This window comes from Archocentrus centrarchus, chromosome 4 (genome assembly GCF_007364275.1).
Source record: "Archocentrus centrarchus isolate MPI-CPG fArcCen1 chromosome 4, fArcCen1, whole genome shotgun sequence".
Taxonomy (NCBI): Eukaryota; Metazoa; Chordata; class Actinopteri; order Cichliformes; family Cichlidae; genus Archocentrus; species Archocentrus centrarchus.
The window spans coordinates 12825129-12840343 of NC_044349.1; the positions used below are offsets into that span (position 1 = coordinate 12825129).

At 40.4% G+C, this 15215-nt stretch overlaps 1 protein-coding gene across 2 annotated transcripts in view; it reads left to right on the forward strand.

Annotated features, from left to right (window-relative positions):
* Positions 1-1832: 1832 nt before the first annotated feature.
* LOC115779449 (protein FAM163A-like) overlaps positions 1833-15215 on the forward strand; it is a 28108-nt gene continuing 14725 nt past the window's right edge. For both annotated transcript variants that reach the window (XM_030728125.1, XM_030728124.1), the window contains exon 1: positions 1833-2271. The gene's annotated coding sequence lies outside the window, so the exon portion shown is untranslated. The remainder of the gene's footprint in view (positions 2272-15215) is intronic.

Genomic DNA, 15215 nt, shown 5'->3' on the forward strand with positions numbered 1-15215 from the left:
CATGTTACTGACCTGTTGCCAATTTACCTTATTAGTTGCAAAGATGCATTAGTTGCAGTTTTTTGTTGTTGTTGTTGTTTTTTTAGTATCACTTACTTTTCCAGCTCTTTGTTGCCCCTGTCCCAACTTTTTTGAGGCGTGTTGCTGCCATTGAATTCAAAATGAGCAAATATTTTTCATTAAATTGTAAAATGTCTCAATTTAAACATGTAATATGTTTTCTATTTTTTAATGTTCAGAGGCAACCATGCTCTGAGGCTGCAGGACACTGAAATAAGCCTGCCACTGGTTAGACGTACTAAATTTTCAGTTAGGTGTGCATTACAGTGTTGAATTGCTTTTCTAATATTTTTGTGCACTTATAGTAAGATTGCATTAAGCATGGGAAGCCATGTGTGAATGCATGAACCTGTGCTGCTCATTTAGAGTATAAATGTGCAGATCTTTCTGTCCTGCAGTGACTGCTGTTCTTCAGCCTGTAGAAATCATCCTATAGCTGTTGCATAAGGACTGAAACAAATTAGTGTTCTAAAGATGAGTTCAGTCAAGTTTTTGTATGTTCTGCAGGCTTCATGTACCAAAATGGGGACCTAAGAAAGAGGAGATGCCAGCATCTGAACAGCAACTGGAACCACTAACCTTTGGGCTACTAGTCAGCTGCTCTAATTGCCTGACTTACCTCTCACAGCATTAATAGCTGCCTAAACTCAGGAGATTGCTTAGAATCAAATCACTTAGCTCAGCTAAAAATAATACAATCAAATATTACATAAATGAATCTAAAGAATGAATTTATTGATAACAAATTTGAGAACATAAAATTAGAAGATAAAAAAATAGGGCAGTTAAAACAAAGGTTCAAAGAAAAATCAAATTATATTTCATAACTTCATTAATGCCAACAATTTATTCTTTTATGATTTTGGCAGTTTTTGTCCTCCATAGTTTGTGAACCTGAAGCCGACTGCTTGGCTTCCGCTGTCCTCGTCTTCTTGGATTAACATGCATAAATCTGTGTGTCTCACTTTCGTTGCACATCCCTTTTTAGTCAGCCAGGCCTTCCCTCTTCGTCAATATTTGCGTTGACTTGGCTGCAACAGTAAGTAGATTAAAGGAACAGTGATTGAGGGCAAATCAATTACTGTGGCTCAATGGTCTGTGTATGGGGGGGTTTACTGTAGCATTACCCAGCCTTCGTTTTCTAATGGGAACATTCTGAACCAACCATCAGGGTAATATCTAGGTTGTATTCTTAAGTCCATAGGAGTTTATGCGTAATCAGTATGGCTGAAGGCGTCGTCATAGCTATGTTAAATCTCCCGATAATATCACTATAACGATGACTGCATAAAATTCTTTTAACTTGCTTTATTCTACTGTATAAGCATTTTGAATTCTACTGCTGTTAACAGTACTGCACTCTGTGGCACTTATATTTTTAATGTGGTGCATACTAAGTTTATACTATAGCTTATGGTCCGTGATTAGTTCAGAGAGATCCCACTTAATTTCTATCAGCAGCGAGTTAAGTGGAACCCAAGTTGTAAATATTCTCTTATACCTGGCTCATGTATATATATATATATATATATATATATATATATATATATATATATATATATATATATATATATATATATATATATATATATATATATATATATATATATATATATATATATTTGGCATGCCCCTTAAATCTAGGCCTACCACATCACGTCTGTGTGATGTGGGGCGGCTCCTCTCCTCCCACCGTTTCCCGGTCCGTCCAGCAGCGTCATTTCTCCTTCGCGTCCCGCACTTGTTGGATGTGTCCGTTTGAAATTCTATGATTTCAAGCTTCCCGGCGGTTGTTTTCTCTCTTGGAGTCCCGAGAATAACACGGCTCTGAGTGGAGGCGAAAGCGTTTTTGCACACTACATGCGCGTAAAAAAGCGCTCGTCCGGAGTTGTCCTCGTCCTTATCTGTTTGTTTTCCTCCGGTTCCCGCGCCGTGACTATGTTCCATTTTTCAGTGTCCTCCGTTTCTGGCCGTCTTCACAGCCGTACATTTGACCTCTAGTCTGCTGGTTCCACGGCAGTGGTGTTTAGTTTCCCCGGCAGCTGTGCGCGCTCTGGACTCCGGCTCATCCTTGGAGAAGTTCCGCCGCAGTCCCATGCACAGCGTTTCACTGTCTTGCTCTTACTGTGTTAAGGATGCTGGTGGATTTTTCATGGTCAGACTCGACAGGATTGGCCCAAGATTGACCAACGGACCATGTAATTAGATCAGGTATGTGCGGTTTGTGCGGCTGGATTTGTAACCACAGAGTAAGACGTTTTGAAATTCCCTAGTATTTAGATTTTTTTTTTTTTTTAATCTGTGGTTGTAGTTTATGATTGGGATGATTGGGGCTTAGAAGTGGTTCTCATTCCGTTAGGCTGCTGAAAATGTCACATTACCCAGCAAAGAATTTTTATAATTGAAGCTACCTTTTCACTTTTTAATGCTTCGTGAAATGTTCCCAGTGGAGATAAAGTGAGAGTGGACAAGCTCAGCTGGAGGTGGAGGTGGAGTTGCCATTTTGAGTCTACTGTGACCCCCTGCTGGTAATTCATTAAATAAAATGCATTAAAAAGTGATGTGTAGAAGTCAGTGACTGCTAATTCAGTACTTGTGGGGAGTGGTTTGTATATCACCTTGAGTTAGACGTATTTAAACAGACATGAGGTAAGGGTCCTGAGTGTCACTGCTGGGGTTCTAGGTTCAGTTCCTGGGCCATTGAAAAAGGTTAAGCTCAAAGTCCCTTTACTGTACTGCATGCAAAATATGAAACACAGACTGCTTGTACATAGGATGTAAAAGCAGACACAGCCAATTAATGGCCTCATTGTACAAACAAGATGACACTTTTGTCAGCTTGAAAAAGAAGGCAGCTGGACTTCTTTCACCTTTCATTCAAGAGACCAAGAGACATCTTTACTTCTAGGTTCCTAGGATTTAAATACCTGGGATTCGCCACCTTTCGGTTTTAGAACTGAAGAAGCCTCTTGGATAAGAAGTAAGACATCTTCAAAAAACTTAAGACTGCCATGACCTGGATGACTGAGAACCAGTACAGACAAGGTGGCACTTTACTAACCATTTTACCTGGAAAGGAAAAAATATCAGACATATAGAGTGTGAACTATAATGCAGACTTTTAGACAAAAAAAAAAAAAAAAAGAAAAATGTTCAGGTGTAAATCATCTCAACGTCTTAGGCTGAAAAATGAAACCGTCACTTGCAAATAACTGCAGTTACTTCAATGGCCACTTGAGGCTGGCTTCAAAAGTGAGTCAATCCCAATAGCCTGTTTCCTGTTCAGCTCCAGAGATCTGCTGCGAATTGGAGGGCAACTCTGACCAGAACCTGATGGAGAACTGGTGCTGCTATGCTGTAGCTTATTGTGGCTTATTGAGGCCACAGGATGATGAACTTCATGAAGATGCAGCTGATTATTGCTCTATGTATACTTTCACAAAGTATGTAGTATGATTTATTAAGTGGTTTTAAGTGGTTGTACCTCCTTTCGCTTGCATACACACACACACATGCACAAACATAATGACGCTTGTGCACTTGCATGCCTGCCCCCTGCCTCTCTACCACAAAGACTGTATCAAAGATGGACACTGTTTCCATGTCTGAAAAGTGACACAGAGGCCCTGCATTTTTGTTCAGTGGTCAGCAGGAGGTGACATCTGCAGTTACAAAAAAAAAAATCCAGTTGTATAGAAGTCTATAGGATAATGCTGTCTGGCTCCCTTGCTCTGTGACCTCAGTAAGAATTTTCCTGATGCCTGATGAGCTGAAGTTTAAGGTCATTTGGAAGTTCATATTTTGGTCACTATTAATGTGAAAAGGGGGGGACTATCCAGGTTGTGCTCAATTGATAACTTTTCAAACAAAAATTCTTAGCCAGTTAGCAGGTGGCGTCGGTTTCACAGTCAAATCCATGCTTTGTTATATCCAGTTTCAAAACACCAAAACGGTGATGGCACAAAAGCTCGGCTTGAGGCCTCACAGAAGGACTTCACTAATCAGTAGGCATTGTCGTGGTGGCCATGTCAATCTTTTATACAATATTTCTGTGGATAACACCGGTCATGTATATTGTCATATAATGTAGTTACACTGTTATATGCTCAAAACATGTGTATGCTTATATTACTCTCCTGAAAACTACCGAAATGTTTAATGTGTTTGTGCTGCTGCTTCATTTGCACATAACCTGACTTTCTCTGGAGCTTGAAAAAGACGACTGGACTTCTTTTGTTTCTTGAAGACGTTTCACCTCTCATCCGAAAGGCTTCTTCAGTTCTCAACCAAATGGTGGAGAGACCCAGGTATTTAAACCCCTGTGGGCATAGTCTCCTGGAGGTGGTTATGACCCTCTATTGATCATGTGTGGTTGAGAACTGAAGAAGCCTTTCGGATGAGAGGTGAAACGTCTTCAAGAAACAAAAAAGAAGTCCAGTCGCCTTTTTCAAGCTCCAGAGACTACTATGACCTGGATGACTGAGAATCTACACAGACATAACCTGACTTTAATTTTTTTGCAAGTCATTTTAGATTAAACTCGATATGCTCGCAGTGCCTGCTGGACTTTGTTGAGAAGCTGCTACATGATGGTGGTTTTGCATCTCTTGTCTTGACAGTGAAGCCACTGACAGCTGTTATGACAGTAACATTGGTATGCAGTCTTGTAGGACATAATGATTGATGACTTCACCTTTGTTATAAGTAGTGTTTTATCCATGAGCACATATGTTCATGTTAAAGATTTAAACAAAACCTTGACCTTAGAGTTTATGTTTTTTCATTTTGTGCTGTCGGCAGCTTAAATTCTACCACATTAAAACTCAGCGGCAGGTTCCTTGTTTCTTTGACCCATTTCTCATCGAGAGAGGCTGGAAAATACAGCTTGACGAAATATCTGTAGAGCAGTCTCTCTATATCCTCCTGCTTCCACCCACCCTAAATGTGTGCGCACACACACACGTGGACATGCGCGTACATACACACACACAAACTTCTTAATTCCTTCACCTCCAGTGGCTGATACATACAACAGGAAGTGGGCTGATTTCCCAGAGGAGTCTGCAGTCAGCGCTGTCACAGCTAACACAGCAGCAACAGACAAAATGTATTTAATACGCAGGTTGTGTAATGGTGCGCTGTGTCTACAGTTCAAAACACAGTGGGAAATTACAACTGGCTGCTAGCAACATTTGATTTGTCAGTACCAAGCTGCTCCATAACTGCCTCTCTGGCTGTGTGACTAAATATTTGATCAGCCTCAGTTACATTAGGAACTAAACCCTGACAAATCTGCATGCTGCATGTAATTTTTTTCTTTTTCTGCTACATATGCAGGAACACTGGGATTATTTATCCTTGTTTTGACTGATTAAAGCATTTTTGAAACCTGTTGGGCAAAGTGAAAGCCAGTTTCTTGGGACAGATGCACCTCACTGGTCACATGCAGCATGCAGAGGTTGTAAGGCAGTATGTCTTTGCATAAGAATTTGTGTTTTCATAATTTCTGTGGTTCTTGTGATATTAGATCATGGACCTAAAGAAAATACATTAAAAGTCTGCTGAGAATAAATCCTCCACTAGTGGTTGAATATTGCTGTTAGGCATGACCCACAGTCTTGCATCATGTCCCCACAAGATGAACATCTGAAGGTTGGTAGGCGCTGTGTGTGACATAATGCATATTATAATTGTAAGTGTCTTCCACTGAAATTGTGACAGTCTCAAACTGCCCTGTGGTGTTTTGAAATCAAAGTACAGCCATTGTTACCTTAGGGAAGGCCTGTATGTCAGAGATTCTCTCTGTTGCTTTCTGGAAGCACACTGCTGTACTCAGTGCGCCTTTGGTTGTAAAGTCCTCGCAACCTCCTGCTAACACCGCACTGAGTGTATTTTCTGGGACAACATGCATGAAAGAGTGTACTTAAGTTGCTGTAGCAGCGTATGTGCGTGTATGTCCGTGTGTGTTTGTTGGGGTCGCTGGAGAGATTCTCAGACTACACAGGGAAGGGGAAAGCGTTTCAGTGTTTCAGGAGCTGTGCGTGAATTATTCATCAGCCCTTAAGGTTTTTGTGGCTGCTGGATTGGTGCTTCTTGCCATCAAAGTTGCGAGTTGAGCGTACCATAGTCGCACATTAAAGGTGAGGCGAGCCATGTCCAAACTGCAGTGCAGCATGAGCAGGACAGGATAGTAAAACTCTAGTTTCTAACAGCAGCTCAGTCAGTCAGTCAGACCAGCATGTAAGGTCTTTCATTATCCACCAGCTGGAATTTTAAAATAGACTCTACAGTGATGGCTGGTTTCTAACATGAGTGTCTGGAGGAGAAAGCTACTTTTACCTTGTAAATGTGCCAAAAAAAATGAAAGAGAGAAATTCCTTTATTTACCTTTTGTAAGCTGCACACCTAACACCTAGAAGACTGATACATGATTAACACACAAATATTACCATTGGAATATATGGTTCTTGGCACAGCTTAAAACTATAGAGCCTTATAAATATTTTTTTTTGTCTTTTTTTGTTTTCTTTGGGAATCAGTTTCTGCTTCACTCCTGTAATAGCTCACAGACACGACATGCAAAAGAGGTGCGCATCCTTATGCTCCTGTGAGCTTTGTGACAGTCTCATATGGCCCCCTCATGCATAGACTGTATATAAAAGAGGAACCTAGCCATTGTGACATCACTCTCTGCTTTGTGAAGTCCTGTTTTTTAAGTCTTGGGTTGAGCATTTTGGCCATCACTACATCTTGGTGGGTGATTCTGACTGAGAAACTGAAGGACACTGCACACTCATATTGTAGCAACTGGTTATTCACAAGAAAGCCACGACTTAAGCTGTACCTTGCTTTGTTGTCTTTTTATATATATATATATATATAAATAACGGGGACCACAGTTTACAAAATGAACATTATGCTGTGTTAAATAAAGCTTAAACCAATGAACGACATTATAAAATCTATCAGGGAAGCGATCAAGTGAGCTGAAGGGTTGTTTTCCCATAGACCTCCATGCAGTGCCTTCTCTGCTTTTGTAGCCAACTCAAAAACTTTTATTCAATATGAATTGAGATCTACTTTCAGTTATTCTTAGTGGCCTTAGATCATAATTTGTAACACTTACTGCACACACCTTGTTGCGTTTGGTTGTGAACATACATTGCTCTGAAGCGCAGGTATGCTGGATTAAGTTGAACTGAAGGAGCAGAAGGGTTGTTGGCAGAGCTGGTGGCCTCTGGAAAAGAAATGCTGTTATCTGCTAAAGTAGTTCTACTGCTGCTGGCTGCTCTATCTGCGGTGACTCATCAAAAACGCACACACAAAGACACATACATACCGCTTCTAGAGGTAGCCTTGAACTTTTGAGGATCTGCAGCAGGTGCATGTCAGAACTGAAATTGGTGAAGACCCTAATCCTAACCCTATGCTATCACATTATAACTTCTTCCTTTGGCTGCTCCCATTAGGGATTGCCACAGTGAATCATCTGCTTCCATCTCACCCTATCCCTATCATCTTCCTCTGCATGTCCTCCTTCACTACATCCATGAACCTTTGTTCTCCCGTCTTGGAAATCAGGGGAAAAAATAATTCTCACTGAACTATTTAGATTTTCCCCCAAAGTCCTTTTTGCTTCTCTTCAAAACATAGTCATCGATGTCCCTGTATTTGAGGTCCATCACAGGGTTTAACACTCTTTTAACTTTCTTGTGCAAAATATGTTGTCCATTTAAGAATAGAGCAAGTAATAGTCCAGTGAATTCACAGCCTCCTGCATGCTCTATCCAGGCAACACCTCCGCCTAAACTAAATGTATTTCCATCATTGAGAATGTGTCTGAAGTGGACTATCTCTTGCTGTATGCTACATGTGAGAAAGGGCAATATTTGGGAACCTTTTTCCCCCCAGTACTGTCTGGAGTTCATATGCAGTTCATGCTTCAGTGAGAGTTTCAAATACTGACAAATACAATCGTCTGTACGCCTACAAAAACACACACTGGACCACGTCATACAAACCCATGTCATGCACAAAGTTTCACCTTTTGATAGTTTTAAGCCAGTGGACATTTCCTCCAACTCAACAGTCACATGAAGTCTGGGACAGATTTTCTGTGGTAGGAGTTCTATATGATTACATTCCTTAAACAGGAAAAGGAAAAAGTAATGTGGCATGAAAACACTTTGGAATTGTGGCAAAAGTAAAAGTAGGGCACCTTTATCCTCACAAAATGAACAAAAATCTTCCCATCTAATTAAAAACACTTTGCACTCATGATGTGGCCTGTGAATGCCACAGTCTTACTTTGACTACTTCAGCTCTTAAGTATCTCCTGTTTTTGGCCTAAAGCTTTTTTTTTTTTCTGGACAGGAAATGCTTTATCTTACTGCTAATTCTAATTTTTATTCTTAAAAATACATCTTTCCTGAAATTTCATCTCTTTGTCATCACTACTCATCAGCTCCCCAGCTTTGTTTTATTCAGCATGATCTGAAACGTGGAACCGATTCTGTAACCGCTCTCTTACGCAAGCACTGCTTGAAGCTCACATCTAACATTTATACTTGCAGTAAGCAGTTTTTCTGATTCTCTTGCTCAGAAGGAGCACTGAAGGAGCCTGCATTGGTTTGTAAAGACGAGATAGGACAGCTTACCAGATCCAGACAATATTCGTATGACCTGAGGTGACCATAGAAGATGTGTACTAAAATATATATTGAATATGAATAAAACATGTGGCATGGCTGAGATGTAACTATAATTCTGCCAAAATACCCTGTCCTGTACTGCATGTAAGAGTTTAATCTCTTAAAGGATATCCAGCCTTTTTTTTTGCTGGGCAAGTTAAAGCCTAAGGTCTATTAGAAGTAACTAGATACAAAGTCAATGTCTGTCAATTACAACATAGTAAACCAACCAACCTTTACATTAATCCATGTCAAATAAAATATTTGGGAAATCACATTAACTCAAACCATGCAAACCTTATCTCAACCTTAACCCTAATCCTTAACCCTAATCTCAATATTACTTTAAGCAGATTAGTTTGCGATGCATGGGAAGATACCGATGTTCTTATGAAGAAATAGGTGTATGATGAAGCTGTTGGAATTCTGCAGGCTGTGTTTTCTCTCTCATCTGTTTCCTCCTGCCTACAATAAGCTAGAAATCCTGTCACAAGCTGTTTCTCTGCTTCTTGACCCAAACCAAGATTGCACGGGATGGGATGAGAACAACAACTTACTGCTGCAAAGAATGGAGACAAACCTTTTACAGCAGATTGGAATTTTGTGTCTGCATAAATTTATTTATTTTTTATTCTTGATCAGTCCTTACTACCTCAGTCTTACTAATGTATTCGAGACAAACTGCAGTTACTGCAGTGACTTATATGAACTCATAAGCGACCCTCTCAAAAACAATTACCTGAGAGCCACTGCCTAACTGATGAGAGGAGAGCTGAGTGGTTGTTTGTTCTGGAAGTGTTTCCTCTTCAGTTTGCCTGACTGTTGGCAGGATGGTACAGTGGATTCAGTTACCATCCTGCAAGCTGAAGGTCATACATTCAGTTTGCTTCACAGCTATGTGTTGAAATAGCTTTTATCAACACACCGACAGTCATTCTTACTCAAGGATTGTCTCACTGGGGTTTGTTTTGACAGCTGTGGGAATTGCACTGTAGGGAGTGAAGATTGGCAGAGACTTTGCTCAGACCTGAAAGAATGATTGACAGCCATTTCCACAAAGATGTTTAGCCTGGTTTGTGGTTTATATTCATCTTAATTTTGCAGTTAGATAAATGAAGCCTGACATACTTGGATTTTTAGTCTAAAGTGGTAGGAAAGTAAGAAGGTAAGAATTCAGAACTTAGGATAAGTCAAATGAAAACTACGAAGACATCATCAGTCATTAGTTTGTTAAAGTGAATGATTCTGAGCCTGAAATGAGACTTTTTCCCACCAAAAGGTAAACACTTTCTTCTAAATTTGAGCAGCTTAATCAGTGTCAGATCCCAGTCATACCCCTGCACAGGAGTCTAACGGGTTAGATTTTCTGATCTGTGGGTCTTACCCTATTAGATATTTACAGAAACTGCTGAAGCTGGTTGAGGAGGTTCGCCTAGCTCTACTGCCTATTGATCTAGACACCAACCCTGCTATCCTCTGCTGACTTGACCTACCAGCAATCCCAATAGTTAAGTGTAATCAGCAGTCACGTCTGGTAACGATAGCCCTCCTCTTATAATCTGGCGCACTGGTGGTGTATGACGGCTAGGCGGTAACTCAACTCTTCTCTTCTCTTCTCTTCTCTTCTCTTCTCTTCTCTTCTCTTCTAATGCTGCATTTCAAGCACATTCACATATGAATATTTATTTCTGAACTCTGTGTTAACTTGACAACATATAGAAGAAAAGAAATTACAACAAAATTTGCACAAGACAGTTCAGATTGTGTTGAAGAATAAAGGTGGTCATACCAAATATTGACTTTCAAGATGATCAGTGTCATGAATTGCAGGACGTGCAAACTGAATGTTATGTTGAGGACCCAAATACACACGCGCAGAGGCAGGCTAAGGTGAATAAAAGGAGAGCCGTTTATTGTCAGGATGGTGAAAACCAAGAGGCAGGAATTCCAAAAGGGTGAAACACATAATAAACTGAAAGCTATAACTTCCAAAACCTAGAACTGGAGAAATGGATAAACTGAAATAAAACGTTAGGGGAAACACGCTAACACTAAGAGACACTGAGGTCAGCAAACAAGTACTGCAACATAAGCAGATGCTTCTATGTATGTTTGCACATATTTCAATGAGTTGCAGCTCCTATTTCCCATTCTGCTAGCAAAATATAAAGAAATGAGGGGTGGGTCAAGGCTTCTGCACAGTACTGTACATCTGCTATAATTTGGGGTTAGAATGGAAATGTAAACGTTGAAAGTGATCCGTAATTCTTAGAGAAGATGCAGTGGAAGCATCTTTGTTACTGATCATCCACAATATTAAAACTGACAGATGAAGTAAATAACATTGACTATCTAATGGCATGGTGGCATTTTAGACCATTCCTCTTTACAGTATGGTTTAAACTCTGGGATGCTGGTGAGTTGACTGTATGTTGTACTTCCTCAACATTTCTCTTGTATCGAGGTCAGGACTTGGATTGGCCTTTCCAAAACTCGAGCTTCATTCTTCTTTGACCAGTGGCAGCACAGCTTGCGTGCTTTGCATCATTGTTTTGCTGCACGACCCACTTTTTCTCTTAAGATTCAGTTCATAGACAGATGTCCTGACATTTTCCTTGAGGCATTTCACATTTAAAATTCATTACAAACAATCCTAGCCTGGATGCAGTAGAACAGGCTCAAACCACAACACTCACACAACCATGATTAGATCATCAGATAGGATGAGGTTCTTATGCTGAAGTGAAGCATTTCTTCTTATTTCAACCAAAAGATCTACTTTGCTCGGATCTCTGTAAAATATCGCTAAAATGGCCTTCTGGTTTCTCCATGTGATCTTTAGTGAGCTGCAGATGGGGGCAGTGTTCTGTTTGGAGAGCAGTGGCTTTTCTCCCTGCACCCTACTGTAAATCCAACCTCTTGCAGCCTGCCAGTGTGCATGTTATCCTGCGCCTTCCTGATGCTGACTGTGTATTTGAGTAAGTGATTTGTTTGTGCACATTTCTTAAAGTTACTGCTACCTTTTTGGTTAAGGGTAAATAAAATTAGAAAATTAAACTAGATATTGAAGTACTGTTATTTATTTTAATTTGTCTTTAAGCATTAAAATAATCTGTGCCAGTCATCTACAGTACCTGAGGGGAAACACTGGAAATAATAATTAATAAATAATGAACAAACAAGTTGATACTCGGACTGGTGCAGGAGCAGAGAGGTGCTTAGTGTAACACTGAGCTCAAAGAATTTGCTCTTTTAGTGATCTTTGTTAGTCAGCTACTCCTGGAAAAGTTAACAGTGGGCCTGTATTTCCTCCATTAGTACACGGTGTGTCTCATTGTGGGTTGGTGGAGTCCAAACTCTTGAGAGATGGTTTTGCAGCATCAACAGCTCCTTTTCTGAAGTCCTCAGGAACCTCATTTGCTCATGTCATGATTCACTTCCTCATATATCTTTTGTGAAGATCAGATTTTGATAGATCTGCTTTTTTAAATTACAAACAAGGTGCGCACTCACACCATTTGCATCATATGCACAGCTGGGCACATTTAACTGAAGAAGACATAAAGACAGGATGCAGTATGGGAAGAAGGGAAGCTGGTGGAGACTTTGTGATGCTCTGGGCAATGTTCTGCTGAGAGTGCTCTGACACATAGTACCTATCTAAATATTGTTGCAGACCACAAGCACCTCTTTTTGGCAATGGTATTGCCTGAATGCAGTGGGCTTGTTTAACAGAATAATACATCCTGGCACACTACGAAACACTGTTCAGGAATGGTTTGAGGAACATGACACTGTTTGGAGTGTTGGCTTGGCCTCCAAATTCTCCACATCTCAATCTGTTTGAGCATCTGTTGCAACTTTTTCTTGCAACTGTATGCTAATGTAATATTCGCGGTACATTACTCCCTCTAAGATTAAAGCTGGAACATTTCATTTCCTTTTATGAGGCTGCTGTGCTGACCAGCAGAATAGAGGTACAGTAATTACAGCTTCCCTGGCTGCTCACTGCCCTATACTGGATGTGCATTGAGGGATACTGCGCTGCTGCCAAATGTGAAGAGAAGCTGGCATATCGCAGGACAGCAGTGGAGGAGCTGAGCAGCTATAATGAAATCCCTGTAAACCTCATAAAGTTTTTTTTTGGGGGGGGGGGGGGGGTGCAAAGCAGCTTGCATGTTAATGTCAGGTCCTTTGTGGGCTCAAGTTCTTCCCTGCGAGTCTGTCAGAATGGGACATTAAAAAAAAAAATCAATACAAACCCTCTGCTTTGAAGTATGAGTTAGTCCGTTGCTCTGTGGTTGGAGGAGTTCCCCCGTGGTTAGATGCAGCAGGTTAGCGGTTCAGCTTGTTAAGAATCTTAACAAGATGTGGTGGTGATTGAAGTTTAACTCGCTGTTTATTTATTTTTCAGTTGACCCACAACCTGTCAGTACCTCAAGCAAATAGTTTTGTACACACTCTCAGCTACACTGCTGTGAAAAAGTATTTGCTTGATTTTTTAGTTTGTTTGGTTTTTTACATATTTGTCACACTTACATGTTTCAGATCATCAAACTAATTTTAATATTAGACAAAGATAACTCGAAATAAAAATGAATAAAGCAGTTTTTAAATGATTTCAATTATTAAGGGAAAAAAGTTATCCAAACCTACCTGGCTCTGTGTGAAAAAGTAATTGCCCACTAGACCTAATAACTGGTTGTGCCACCCTTGGCAGCAAGAACTGCAATCAAGCATTTGCAATAACTGGCAATGACTCTTTCACATCACTGTGGAGGAATTTTGGCCCACTCTTCTTTGCAGCCATATTGGAGGATTTTTGAGCCTGAACAGGGTTTTGTTGTGACCTCCTTGATGAGTAGTTGATGTGCTCTTGGAATAATTTTATTAGGCCGGTCACTCCTGAGAAGGTTAACCACTGTTTTCTCCATTTGTGAATAAATGCCTCGGACTGTGGTTCACTAGAGTTCCAACACTTAGAAATGGCTTTGTAACCCTTTCCAAACTGATGGATGTCAGCGACTTTGTTTCTGTTCTTGAGTTTCTTTAGATCGTGGCTAAAGCTAAAACCATCCAGAGCTCAGAGTCAGCCACAAGCCAGCAGCCTCGGTCTGAGCAGGGAAAGCGTCAAAGCAAAATCACGGGGACAAGTTAAAAAAAAGAAAAGGTGATGTCCTGTTTTATGAAACATAAGAAAAGGCAGGTCACACTTACAAAAATTGGAATTGGTCAAGAAAATTAAAATCTGTGCATCTCTATCAGCTCACCTGTAGCTGGAATCATGATACTGCTATTGAGTTTGGTCTATAATTTTAACACAGCGGACCCTGTGACACTGCTGATAAATTACTGAGTTTGAGCTCTGGCCTCAGTTTGTCATATTTTTCTCAGTGTTGGTGATTTTTTTAAGTAATGCTTATTGCTGTCATGAAGCTTCCTGCTTTCTTTAAGTTGCTGCCATGGCTTCTTCGTCTTTCTTTTTACTAGGTTATTGTTTACTTTCTCTTTCCAAGTTCAGGCCACCAATGATGCTCTCTGGTTTAATCCTACCCAGGAAGAATTTCAAGATGTTCAGAGCTGTGTCATCTCAATTTAGAGTAAAAGTAATATTATGAGTTTGTCACATGATTCCCTTCTTGAACTAAGCAAATATCATATGGGCAACAAATAGTGCAGTGTTACCTTCCAAATTTGGCTGGGATGTGCTGCGGGCTGTTGTGTCTAAACATGGGGATGTTTATCCTGAGGAAGTGAGTTAAACTGCATGGATATTTCGAACACTTTCCTGCTCTATGCTTATACTTATCCACACATTTAAATCTGGGTGTAAACATAACCTGCTACTGCAGGAGTTGAAATTTCCAATGTCTTGCCAAAGGGCACTCTGACAGCTTTTGCATAGTTAAAAGCGGGATGTTATAAACTTTTGTTGTTAGTCAAAGTATCTGCCAGTTGTTTTGGACAGCCTCTCATAAGACGGGATCATCACTGTTTATTAAATGAAGCGTGTTTGAGTGAAATCTTCTGCAGTAGTTAATGAGCTCTCTGTTGCAGGCTTTGTGCCCATTGTGGGTTTTTAATTGACTCAGTAGAAAGCCCTCACAGACACTGGCAGCTTTGCCACTGATTTGATTTGGGCTGATAGATTTTGAGAAAATATTTCACCATTATTTTCTTTGTGCTCTGTGTGGCATATGGCGTGACTTATTAGTCACAGTAATATTATGTCTGTGTAGATTCTCAGTTATCCAGGTCATAGTAGTCTCTGGAGCTTGAAAAAGGCGACTGGACTTCTTTTTGTTTCTTGAAGACGTTTCACCTCTCATCCGAAAGGCTTCTTCAGTTCTCAACCAAATGGTGGAGAGACCCAGGTATTTAAACCCCTGTGGGCGTAGTCCCCTGGAGGTGGTTATGACCCTCTATTGATCATGTGCGTGAACACATGTGCCCAGGTGTGAAGGG